Source organism: Onychostoma macrolepis, chromosome 19 (assembly GCF_012432095.1).
Source record: "Onychostoma macrolepis isolate SWU-2019 chromosome 19, ASM1243209v1, whole genome shotgun sequence".
Lineage (NCBI taxonomy): Eukaryota > Metazoa > Chordata > Actinopteri > Cypriniformes > Cyprinidae > Onychostoma > Onychostoma macrolepis.
The window spans coordinates 26,115,212-26,129,222 of record NC_081173.1 but is presented as its reverse complement, the minus strand read 5'-3'; the positions used below and the strand labels follow the sequence as shown (position 1 = coordinate 26,129,222).

Below are 14,011 nucleotides of genomic sequence, written 5' to 3'. Positions count from 1 at the left end.
ATAGTATCATGATTTTTTCTTTGAAAAAGATTGTGGAGGCAACTGTATTTTAGCTTGTATTTTCCCAATCAGGTTTATAGTGTTTTTTCTCAATATTTGACTGACCCTATTGGATTCCATATAGCTTTGATAATATATGAGGACAAAAATTACATTGTATTTTAATCCTGAATACTAGCTACACAAGTGTAATAAGTCAAATCAAAACATACAAATAAAGGTCCATGATTCTGCACCAGAAGTGACAGTCACAGCAGATAAAGAGCAGTCCACCAAATCTGAAGTAATCAGCTGGATCCTTGCTGCATCTGGGGGTTAAATAAAAAAATAAAAAAAGAGATTTATTGAAAAGGACTTCATTTGTGTACCTTTTCTATAAACAACATTTGACATTATGAGACATTCTGGCTAATTTAATGATCTAGTTGTGACCTAATGGTTAGAGAGTCAGACTTGTAACCTGAAGGTCATGGGTTCGAGTCTCAATACTGGCAGGAAATGTAGATGAGTGAATGAAAAGCGCTCTTTTAAAAAACGCACTAGTGTAAACGGGGCCTGAGGTGCCCTTGAGCAAGGCACGTTACCCATACGGGCCGCACAATAAAAATGGCTGACTACTGCTCTGGGTGTGTTCTTTACTCACTGCTGTGTGTGTACTCTACTTTGAGATGGTAGTTATAAAGAAATTAGTATTCACAACAATGAACAACTTTTCTCAGATGTATCATAAAGTAAATACATTTTGTACCCAGAAAAATGCCAATTAGTACACCAAAAAATAAAAAGAATTAATATTTGTATCAATTGCTAATATGCTAATACCTGTATATTTATATAACTAATATAATTATTAATAGGTTTACACTGTTTTTCTATCACAAGGGGGTGAAATGTCTAAAAAATGTACTTGAGGAGATCATTAAATTACTCAAGATATCATACTTATCCACCTTATTCCTAAACACGGAAGTAAGCCTATGGGTGAGACTTCCAGTTCATTAGCCGCTATAGGGAAACAACGACAAGAATAACAACATGCAGTAAACGGTAAAACTGTTTGCATTACAAACCAGTGTGTTCATAATTAAGCTAATGCACTAAAATAACATGGTAAGACACACCAATTTGCAATATCAAGCAGCAAAACGAGCGGTTCTGTACAGCTAAAAATATTTGGAAGTAAAAGAGACCGGAAGCAAGACCCATAAAATCTACAAATGGTCCATTTTTATGTGAAGAATAAGGTGGATATGTCATCATTTACTCACCCATGTCTTTTCCAATCTGCATAACTGACTTTTTTCTGTGGAACACAAAAGAAGATCAAAAAAGACATGAGGGTGAGAAAATGATGAGGGAGTTTTCATGTTGAGTGAGCTAAACTCAAGAATGAACTTTGAATCAGAGTGGTGCCTTGGTGCAGAGTTTACCTGCTTTGCTGTGTTCACATTTCAGCACGTATAATAGCACATGATCATTTAAAGAATTAATGTTAGTATGACATGTATACTCACTTTTACGGAAGATCATGTGGCAGAAGATTTTCAATCCCAAAACCTCTGGACCATGAGAGGGAAAACACACACACACACACACACACAAATGAATATTAACAGGTTTAATAGAACAATATTGTTGACTTACTGACAGAGACGTGGGCTTACAGAAATTTAGCCTACTCACCAGCTTTATTACAAAAACTTAACAGTAGATCCAAAAGCATTGTTTGCATAGTATTCTTCAGAGTCCAAGAATGGTTTCATGTCCTCTCTGTTGAACAAGTGTATGCCAGTTTTTCATGTTCCACAGTGAGACATTTTATTTTACAATAAAATAACAATATAACGTTAGTTATTTTTACTATTTCATACTGTTATTAAAAATAAGATCAGCAAACGGCGGCCTTCTGTAACATCATACATGTCCCGCTATTTATTCTGTCATTCATGCATGTTTCTCTATTAAAACGTCAGTAACTCGTAGCACTATGTTATGTGGATATATTTACATTCCGCGATATAAACAAATATTTAAAAACACAAAGTAGTCACTTTAAATCATGGCCACAACATCGTCATTACACACAGCCTTATCTTTATTAAAACATAATATCAAAACAGTAACAGATTATGTCATCGCGATTAGCATATCACTTTAACAGTAACAGTAGAAAAATTATAAATGGTATTTACCTTCTGCCGTTTGCAATATGTGTCCATTAGCCATTGTGTCTGTGTTCATATTCACGCTTTTTCGTTCTCAATCTACACCGCATAACTCAAAATCGGTCAAAATAAGAATTCATCTGTCAGATATGTGATAATCCATGTAAAAGCCATTACTACTGCACTGAACGGAGCAGGACTGCAGATAAACAGAGCAGCAACGGACTGGTGTGTAAATTCAAATTTGAGCGGTAGGAGGCGTGCCCAGTTGTCATTGGCCAGATTCCTGGATGACGTTTAGATTAACCAATCACGACCAAAGCAACAAAGAGAGACATCAAATAACATTGCAACTGTAGAAAAAACTAGTTTTAAACAAAAGATAGAAAATCTTGTATGTATATTGATTTTTATTTTTTAGGCTGTTACATGTAATTAATTGGTAAAATGGTGTTTTCACTTATGCTTACAAGTGTATGTGTGCTATTCACTATTCACCTATAATTTCCCTATGCATTTAGAGTTAAAATAGGGTTAGGTTTAGGAGTACAGACAGTGTGTTCATGTCTGTCTATACTCGTAAATTACAGTTACATTCACATGACCAATAATGACCCTTTTGAACTTTAGCAAATCCCTTGTCTCAACTGTATAACCACTCTTATGACTAAATGCAGCTGTGCATACAACTGTGGCATTTTCTGTATCTGACCCTTTGCTGTATTGCAGACAGTGTTACACCACCTGATGGTTTAGGTTTATTCCTTTGTCCACAGTAACACTTACTGCAAATACTGTCAGAATTGCAACATTTGTCTACAGATTACACTGTTGACTGCAGTGGTAATGTCGTTACAGCATTCATGGTATGGGAAAATGTAAACTATGGTAAATTATGGTCTTTCCATAATGCAGACATGCACATTTGACAAATCGAGAATTCAAAATTTTATGGTATGCATTCCAGTCCTTTCAGACCCTTTTCTCCATGCTCTGTTTTTTTTCTAATTTCAAATTTCTCCATAGGTATAGGTTTTCTCTCACACAAATAACAAATGCACATTCTGATCAGATAACATACCAATCATTTACAATGGCTGTATGCCATGTTTGTGAAAGTCAATGGATTTTTTTTTTTTTTTTTGGAGAGTTTGAGCTTTTAAAGATTATGTGTACTTTTCTCTGTTCACAATTTCCTTTGCAAAGTAATTTGGATCAACTGGTGTGTGGGTAGAGGCCTGAAAGTTTCAACCTGGAGAGTAGTGCAGCTTTACTCTTTAAAAACAGACTATGCATTATTTGATGTAAGTCAGCTATATTTATGTTCAGAATTGTTAAATGTAAAAACACCTAAATATAAAACTAATATGATGTACTTTAAAATTACAAAGAAAAATGCTAAACAGCTAGTATGGGCATAAACCTTTAATATAATGAGCTACATATTACAGATTATTTGTGTAATTTTACATTTAAATTATATGCAATTTAAGAATACAGAAAAAATACAGTATAAATAATACAGCCATTTTCCTGTGTTAAAAAAATGAGAACTACTATAATTTGTCATTAAAGATATAATAGCTTACTTAAAATAACAGTCAAGTTTTTAATTTATAGATGTTGTTTTACAGAATTTTACTTATAATTTAAAATAACAGAAAAATACTGTAAATATGTATAGTTATATTCCGTAAAATAGATTTTTTTTTTTTTTTACAGTGTACCTCATGACTAAATGTCAGAATTTGACATCAATATGATGTTGGCTTAAGACGTTGGCTTGACGTTGGATTTTGGTTAGTTAATGCCACAACCTAAAACTAACAAAAGATCAGTGTCTAATGATGTTAGAGTTGGACGTTGTGTGAACGTTACCAATATGACGTCTACGAGATGTTGGGTTTTGGTCGCCATACCTGACGACTAAATGTCAGTATTTGACATCAATATGACGTTGGCTTAAGACGTTGGCTTGACGTTGGATTTTGGTTAGTTAATGCCACAACCTAAAACTAACAAAAGATCAGTGTCTAATGATGTTAGAGTTGGACGTTGTGTGAACGTTACCAATATGACGTCTACGAGATGTTGGGTTTTGGTCGCCATACCTGACGACTAAATGTCAGTATTTGACGTCAATGTGACGTTGGCTTAAGACGTTGGCTTGACGTTGGATTTTGGTTGGTTAATGCCCCAACCTAAATCTAACTAAATATCAACGTCTAATGATGTTAGAATTTGATGTTGTGTGGACGTTACCATTATGACGTCTAAGAGTCGTTGGGTTTTGGTTGCCATACCTGACGACTAAATATCAGTATTTGACGTCAATATGACGTTGGCTTGAGACGTTGGATTTTGGTTAGTTAATGCCCCAACCTAAATCTAATTAAATATCAACGTCTAATGATGTTAGAATTTGACGTTGTGTGGACGTTTCCATTATGACGTCTAGGAGACGTTAGGTTTTGGTTGCCATACCTGACGACTAAATGTCAATATTTTACATCAATATGACGTTGGCTTAAGACGTTGGCTTGACGTTGGATTTTGGTTAGTTAATGCCCCAACCTAAATCTAACTAAATATCAACGTCTAATGATGTTAGAATTTGACGTTGTGTGGACGTTTCCATTATGACGTCTAGGAGACGTTGGGTTTTGGTTGCCATACCTGACGACTAAATGTCAGGTTTTGGTCGCCATACCTGACGACTAAATGTCAGTATTTTACATCAATATGACGTTGGCTTAAGACGTTGGCTTGATGTTGGATTTTGGTTAGTTAATGCCCCAACCTAAATCTATCTAAATATCAACGTCTAATGATCTTAGAATTTGACGTTGTGTGGACGTTACCATTATGACGTCTAGGAGACGTTGGGTTTTGGTTGCCATACCTGACGACTAAATATCAGTATTTGATGTCAATGTGACGTTGGCTTGAGACATTGGCTCGACGTTGGATTTTGGTTAGTTAATGCCCCAACCTAAGTCTAACTAAATATCAACGTCTAATGATGTTAGAATTTGACGTTGTGTGGACGTTTCCATTATGACGTCTAGGAGACTTTGGGTTTTGGTTGCCATACCTGACGACTAAATGTCAGGTTTTGGTTGCCATACCTGACGATTAAATGTCAGTATTTGACATCAATATGACGTTGGCTTCAGACGTTGGCTCAACGTTGGCTCGACGTTGGATTTTGGTTAGTTAATGCCCCAACCTAAAACTAACTAAAGATCAACGTCAAATGATGTTAGAGTCTGACGTTGAGTGGACGTTACCAGTATGACGTCTAGGAGACGTTGGGTTTTGGTCGCCATACCTGATGACTAAATGTCAGTATTTGACATCAATATGACGTTGGCTTAAGACGTTGGCTTGACGTTGGATTTTGGTTATTTAATGCCACAACCTAAAACTAACAAAAGATCAACGTCTATTGATGTTAGAGTTTGACGTTGTGTGGACGTTACCAATATGACATCTACAAGACGTTGGGTTTTGGTCGCCATACCTGACGACTAAATGTCAGTATTTGACATCAATATGACGTTGGCTTAAGACGTTGGCTTGACATTGGATTTTGGTTAGTTAATGCCACAACCTAAAACTAACAAAAGATCAACGTCTAATGATGTTAGAGTTGGACATTGTGTGGACGTTACCAGTATGACGTCTAGGAGACGTTGGGTTTTGGTTGCCATACCTGATGACTAAATATCAGTATTTGACATCAATGTGACGTTGGCTTGAGACGTTGGCTCGATGTTGGATTTTGGTTAGTTAATGCCCCAACCTAAAACTAACTAAAGATCAATGTCTAATGATGTTAGAGTTTGACGTTGAGTGGACGTTACCAGTATGACGTCTAGTAGACATTGGGTTGTGGTTGCCATACCAGACCACAAAATGTCAGTATTTGACGTCAGTGTGACGTTGGCTTAAGACGCGTTGGCTTGACATTGGATTTTGGTTAGTTAATGCCACAACCTAAAACTAACAAAAGATCAACGTCTAATGATGTTAGAGTTGGACATTGTGTGGACGTTACCAGTATGACGTCTAGGAGACGTTGGGTTTTGGTTGCCATACCTGATGACTAAATATCAGTATTTGACATCAATGTGGCGTTGGCTTGAGACGTTGGCTCGATGTTGGATTTTGGTTAGTTAATGCCCCAACCTAAAACTAACTAAAGATCAATGTCTAATGATGTTAGAGTTTGACGTTGAGTGGGCGTTACCAGTATGACGTCTAGTAGACATTGGGTTGTGGTTGCCATACCAGACCACAAAATGTCAGTATTTGACATCAATGTGGCGTTGGCTTAAGACGCGTTGGCTTGACGTTGGATTTTGGTTGGTTAATGCCTCAACCTAAATCTAACTAAATATCAACGCCTAATGATGTTAGAGTTTGACGTTGAGTGGACGTTACCATTATGACGTCTAGGAGACGTTGGGTTTTGGTTGCCATACCTGACGACTAAATATCAGTATTTGACGTCAATGTGACGTTGGCTTGAGACGTTGACTCGACGTTGGATTTTGGTTACTTTACAACACAACCTAAAAACAACAAAATATCAACGTCAGCTGACGTCGGTATTGGACGTCACAGTAACGTTGTCATTAGACGTTGGCTTGACATTGAATTTTGGTTACCTGACGTCGCAACCTAAATCTAACCAAATATTAACGTCTTATGACATTGTGTGCCTGCTGGGAACCTTCACATATGGATCTTTTTAAAATATTGCGAGTTTATTTTTTTTTAAATATGCAGAAAGACTTTGGCGAAATGTTTTATCGCATGTGTGAGGGGAATAAAACATTGGAGATGATAATTAAAATAAGAACCTTTTAAAGATGCTGAAGTGTTTAATGTGGAATAAATCTAATATAAACTATTCTTTAGTTGAAATAAGAGTCACCGGACATCAGCTGAAGTAGGGATACTCTCTTTTAGAGAGAAGGATAGCAGACTAACATCTCAGATCATCTGGTCTGTAACTCGGTCCTCACCCTCCCTTGTCTTGTCTGTGTCGAGATTACCCCAAAGAGGAGCTGCGAGTTTTGTTTATATTTGATATTGTTTACAACTTAAACATTTTTATTTATTATTTTATTTTATTTTTTGGAAATCTTTAATTCACAGAATGGACAACATTGTTCACAGAAAAAAAAAAGTAAGACATTTTATTATCGCCTAGCCTGGCTATTGTAAATGTTTATTTTTATATAATATGTTACATATAATCACATTTTATTTATTGACATCTTTAAAAGATGAGAATGGTGTGTTTTATAAGTTCAATAAACTTAAATAAATGCTAAATATGTGTTTAAAATGTATGATGAATGAACTGCCTTTGTAACATTTTGTGATACCATCCCATGTATTACCATTGGTGATTTTCAGAATCTTAAACGCATATTAATGGCTAAAGTCTGATTATACTGTATTCAGCACAAACTGGTCTACAATAGTATGCCAGCAGCCCGAACGTGCATGTTTGTGTTTTTAAGAAAAACAGGATTTATGTGTGGTCAGTGAAAAAAAAAAAAAACTAAAATACTTGTTTAAAATGTGTGATAAATGGTTTGCTTTGCTGAAACATGACTGTTACTTACAAAAACAAAACAAAACAAAAAAAAAAGTTTGTTACTCTTTTTAGCTTGAAATGTTTATTTTTATACTGTATGCTATACATATAATCGCTGGAGCACCGTAGAAGTTTTGACATTTGTGTTTTTCAGTATCTTAAAAATATACATCATTACTGGTTAAAGTCTGATTATAGTGTATTCAGTACAAACTGTGTTACAATAATATGTTAGCATCATGAATGTACATGCTTGTGTTTTGCAAATTTATGATGAAATTTCTTGAGTTTTCATAATTAAGATAGCTTACAATCAATATTTTATTAAAATGGTTGTATGCAGAATTTTGGTAGGAGTGTCTATGGAGTGTCATGGAGTGTCTATGGAGTGTCGTAATACTCCAAATGATTGTACCCACGAGCATAACTTTTTTAAAATTAAATTAAAAAATGTAAATAAATTAGCTTTTTAAATTAAATTATACTAAATGATGCTTATGAAAATAAAGGTTTACTGCAATGGGTAGGTTTAGGGGATGATACGGTATAAAATTAATTAATGTAAATATAAATATTAAAGGTTCTAAATATAATGTAGAAACTGCTTTGCAACAATTTGTTACTGTGCAAATAAATGAATGGAATTGAATTGTCTATGGAAAACATAAAAATTTGACATGTCCAGACATGTCCACAATAACCCTTATCGTGTGGCCTATTAAAATACATATTGTTTTCCCCTTTTGATAACTTTTTCTAACATGACAAACTCTTTTTTCCGCTTCTGGTAAATTTTTTTTATATTTTTAGTGACGACTAAAACTAGTGTAAATGTTTGCATTGTTTTATATTGTGCATGATCGCACAGTTTATTTATTTATTTTCATTTAAAAGAAGAGAATAGCCTACGACTCGGGACGATTGAATGCACACGCATGCGCGTGAGAGAGAGAGAGAGAAAGAGAGGAGAGGAAGAGAGAGAGAGATAGCAACCAACGTCAAATTCGTAGCATAAAGGGTTGATTAGTTGTCATTTTAGATAAATAATTTAAAAAGTTTTGAAGCCCTTACGAGCCGGGGTTAGATAAGCGAACAAAACGAACATCTAATCACGTTGCATCGACGCTAACGATAATCGAGCCATCGCTCCGCTATAAAACTACTGAGATGTTACTAGTTTTAGTTTAAAAACATTAAATTTTGAAGACATAAGAAACTTTTAAACAATCGTTTGATGTGAAATAAGTTAAAATATAAGAACCTCAGACGTATTAGGGAAACATTAAAGCATAGAAATAAATCAAATGTTTGCAAAAACTTTCTCACTCGCAGCGGACAGAAATGGCATGAGCGGTAGAGGGCCTGCGTCTCACACACACACACACACAGAGGCAGACAGACAGGAGCGTGCTCACTCACAGGAATATATAATTAAAGTTTAAACTAAACACAATTTTTGTAATCAGGTCATTTGATGCCAACTGGTATACCATGAAGAATGTAAGACCATTTTATTTGTTAAACTAAACATTTTATTAGTATGTATCAATTCTCATTGATAGCATATTTTTATTTAAATTATTTTTATACAACCAACCGAATATATGTGTGAGCTGGGAGTGTGTCTTAAAAATGTTTATTTATTCTGATTTTCTCCTTAAAACCATTATCTTTTTCCATAGAGAGAGAGAGAGAGAGAGAGAGGATAGCAACCAACGTCAAATTCGTAGCATAAAGGGTTGATTAGTTGTCATTTTAGATAAATAATTTAAAAGTTTTGAAGCCCTTACGAGCCGGGGTTAGATAAGCGAACAAAACGAACATCTAATCACGTTGCATCGACGCTAACGATAATCGAGCCATCGCTCCGCTATAAAACTACTGAGATGTTACTAGTTTTAGTTTAAAACATTAAATTTTGAAGACATAAGAAACTTTTAAACAATCGTTTGATGTGAAATAAGTTAAAATATAAGAACCTCAGACGTATTAGGGAAACATTATAGCATAGAAATAAATCAAATGTTTGCAAAAACTTTCTCACTCGCAGCGGACAGAAATGGCATGAGCGGTAGAGGGCCTGCGTCTCACACACACACACACACACAGAGGCAGACAGACAGGAGCGTGCTCACTCTGCAGAGAGGAATATATAATTAAAGTTTAAACTAAACACAATTTTTGTAATCAGGTCATTTGATGCCAACTGGTATACCATGAAGAATGTAAGACCATTTTATTTGTTAAACTAAACATTTTATTAGTATGTATCAATTCTCATTGATAGCATATTTTTATTTAAATTATTTTTATACAACCAACCGAATATATGTGTGAGCTGGGGAGTGTGTCTTAAAAATGTTTATTTATTCTGATTTTCTCCTTAAAACCATTATCTTTTTCCATAGAGAGAGAGAGTGAGAGGGAGAGAGAGTGCACGCCTCGGAACGCAACCGGACGCGCACGCCGCAGAGGGGAGGGGCACTCCCCAAAACAAAACGCAAAACGGTCCATAAAATCTTCAAAAACAATGCTTGACAGATCATTTATGGGTTTACACTTGTACAAACAACATAGCTCTTCCCCGGATGACGTCGGAATTTCACGCTTCTCCGATTTCCGCATCTGGAACTCGTTATGAGATCAAAGGTCACATATGGTTATCATTAATATTATTATGAGGTCACGAAAGGTCAAAGCAATAAATATTTTTGTCATTCTGCACCGGCCATCACTACTTACGCGGCACCTGAACGTCTGAATCCTAGGGCATCGCTTTTCGGCGGTCGAACAAATGCACTGAAGCTTTACCATAAAGTTACAGAGGGCGAACGCGTATCATATCTGGACTTTACGTCATTGTATCCTTTCGTACAGTCGCGGTAAACTTACCCCATCAGGCATCCTGAAATAATTTTAAAAGATTTTGAACCGGTCGAGTCATATTTTGGACTTATTAAATGTACGGTGCTACCCCCCCGTAAACTACTTCATCCGCTTATCACTTTCAAATCACCGCAGGGAAAGCTATTGTTCGCTCTGTGTCGCACCTGCGCAGAGTAACAACTACAAACGTGTTGTCAGCATAGCGATGAAGAAAGGGCTATTTCAGGGGTTTGGACATCTGTGGAACTCTCACACGCCGTAGTTAAAGGTTATACAGTTGTCAGAATCGTGGAAGTCTGGCACTTTCCGCAGACGTCAGATACATTATTCACCGAATATGTTAAGACGTTTCTCAAATTCAAGCAAGAGGCTTCAGGTTACCCCCACACGTAATGACAGATGGCGAAAAACAGTCTTATGTTGAAGATTATTTTGAGAAGGAGGGCGTTCAACTAGACATCGACAAAATCGCTCTCAATCCGGCACGTAGATCTATAAATAAATTTTTATTGAACGCCCTTTGGGGGAGATTCGGACTTAGATGTAATTTACCTAAGACTGAACTTTTGACAGATCCTGAAGATTTCGCCCGTCACATTTTTGGAAACTACCACGTAATTAAACACTTCTCATTCGTATCAGACTCTGTAGCCCTAGTGCAGTGGTGTTACGCTGAGGAGGACCCCGCCCACGCATGCGATGTTAATGTGTTTATCGCCTCATTCACCACGGCTTATGGACGCTTGGCATTATACGTCCTTATGGACAGATTAGGCCCGCACGTTTTTTACGTAGATACAGACAGTCTTATCTTTTCGTCGAAAGAAGGCGAATGGATGCCTCAAACAGGCTCGTACCTAGGCGAACTGACGAACGAACTCGACATAGACGATAACATCACGGAATTCGCATCAACCGGTCCTAAATCGTACGGCTTTAAAACTGCAAAAAATAAAGTCACCCTATAAAGCGAAAGGGATCACGCTCCATTCTTCGAATGCGCAAATCGTTACCTTAGAAAGTATGATATGTCTGGTACACGGTTATGTAGCATCACGTGACACGTCCCACCTGCTCACCCGTACAGAGACCATTGTACGGAATAAAAAGAAGTTCACACTACATAATAGATCAGTTTTGAAAAGGTTCAAAGTGGTTTATGACAAACGGATTCTTTTACCTGACTGCTCCGCTTTACCTTACGGTTATTAACAATATGTCCAGACCAGACGATGTGTATGTTGAAGAAGGTTTTGACTTTCGTTTTAATTTCCCATTCTCCGCGGTGGTCTCCGGACCTTCTGGCAGCGGGAAGACTGTCTTTGTGAAAAATCTGTTGTGTAACGCAGATAAGCTGATCAATGTAAAAATAGACAATATTGTTTTTTTATACAGCTGTTGGCAACCTTTGTATGATGAACTCTTGTCATTGTCTAATATTAAATTTATTGAAGGCATACCAAAATCTTTAACGGATGAAAATGTATTGCCTCCTAATAAGAAATTGAAACAATCTAATAATCTAGAAACAATCTAACTTGGATTTAATACACTCCTCTGACATGTTGTGGAACAGAGATATGTTTAGAAATTAGTGTTCAGCGGTCTTTTGACACGGACAGTTTTCTTTACACGTTTCATGTTTTAACGTATTACATACTTTAGATACGTTTTGAAGATTTTTTTCTTTAATATAGATAATCACACCCGCATCCTCTTCGTAACGTTTCTCATCATAATTCAGTATGGTGGGGTTCGTGTTAATAATAAACGCCGCATCCTCCTCGTTAAATGTATACCAGGAAATTGGATAATAAAACTCGATCAGGCCTACCTCCCACTGGCCTTTGAGGTTCATACTTCTGGCAAGCCTTGTTTTGTAATTAGAAATGCGGTTGTCAGGATATACATTCTTCGACGCATTGCAAGGAAGCGAAACGTAAAAACCGCCTCGGTCATGATGTAGATTATTGCGAATGATATTTAAGATGACCTAGCCGTTACTTTAAACGGTTCTGTATGTCCAAGATGGAGCTTTCTGGCAACCATGACGTAAATTTAGTGGGCCAGTCCCACCATTTCACGAGACAGAATGTTTTTTTCCCTCTCTTTTTGCGATCTAAAATCTTCTCTATTTTAAACGACTTATCTTGATTCACAATAATTTTTTGTAATTCTTTTTCATAAAAACAACGTTTGATAATATCCCCATCGTAGTCTTGTAACCTGTACACTGGCGGGGTCCGTGGTATACAGGCTGCTATAGTGAAAAACTCTTCTGTGTAATTCTGCTCGTACCCCTTAGAAAACACATTCCTGACTTTAGACACCCTAACCACATCGCCAATTTTACACCTAAAGACAGGTGCACCTTTACGCATCCTTCCATACAGATTATTAAACACATCCGCTTCGTTTTCTTTATGAACGTCCAGGGGTCGCATTTTAATGCTTTTGTGATAGCTGGCATTATACCCATCTATAAGGTCTTGTAAGATATTGTAATAACGCTTTGATTGATGGCTGTTAAAAATCGCGCCATTCTGTCCCGAAGCGTGCGATTAAAGCGCTCCACCACCAATGATTTTACATCACTTGCTGTAGCAAAATGATGTATGTTATACTTTTTCATCAGTTGCTGGAAATGTTTGTTAAAAAATTCAGTACCTTTATCAGTCTGTAATTTTTGAGGCACACGGTTTTCTTTGAGTATAGATTCGAACGCTTTCGTAACCTCCTTCCCCGTCTTATTCTTCAGCGGTCATGCCCATGCATACTTGCTGAAAACGTCTATACAAGTCAGTAAAAATTTTATATTATCGACCAGATCTGCTTGAAACTGTACGTCTTTCCCAAACACCACGACCCTATTACGCTTGTATTTGACAGGTGCAGTTCTGTGTAAGGTATATGCGTCTTGAGCCGCTAGCCAGTCCGTAACTTCTTTATCATTCAGAGTTACGCCGTATTCCTGTAACACTGCACGTTTTAACCGTTTTTTACCCCCCAAAGACCCAGGGTTTGAGTAGGTTTTTATTTACAATCATTGTAGAAGGGGCGGTCAAACATTAAATATGACTGGTTATAAGTTATCTATATATTGAAGGAACTTCACACACGTTACAATATTTTTCTTCGTCATATGTTCAACTAATGTGTCAATAATTTTACACACATTCGTCGGTTCATTTCTTGACAACAAGATCACACACACATCGGTTACATAAGTACAAAGACATAAAATGTTATCTATTTTAAGACTTTCTTCAGAATCCGAGACGGAATCGGAGGTTGCGGCGCCAGGTGCTGCAGGTTGAGACGGTGCATGCTTTGCCAGGAAAGCGAG

At 36.6% G+C, this 14,011-nt stretch overlaps 1 long non-coding RNA gene across 3 annotated transcripts; it reads right to left on the bottom strand.

The window, feature by feature from the left end:
- Positions 1-5: 5 nt before the first annotated feature.
- On the bottom strand, positions 6-2,545 carry LOC131526111 (uncharacterized). Of its 3 annotated transcripts, XR_009267383.1 has the most exons (5): positions 2,193-2,545; positions 1,684-1,770; positions 1,515-1,559; positions 1,269-1,303; positions 6-308 (listed from the first exon to the last, which is right to left on the bottom strand). It is a non-coding gene; the product is annotated as an uncharacterized LOC131526111 (long non-coding RNA). The 3 variants fall into 3 exon arrangements; XR_009267381.1 differs by lacking the exon at positions 2,193-2,545 and having other exon boundaries at positions 1,684-2,167; XR_009267382.1 differs by lacking the exons at positions 6-308; positions 2,193-2,545 and adding an exon at positions 960-1,005 and having other exon boundaries at positions 1,684-2,167.
- Positions 2,546-14,011: the final 11,466 nt, after the last annotated feature.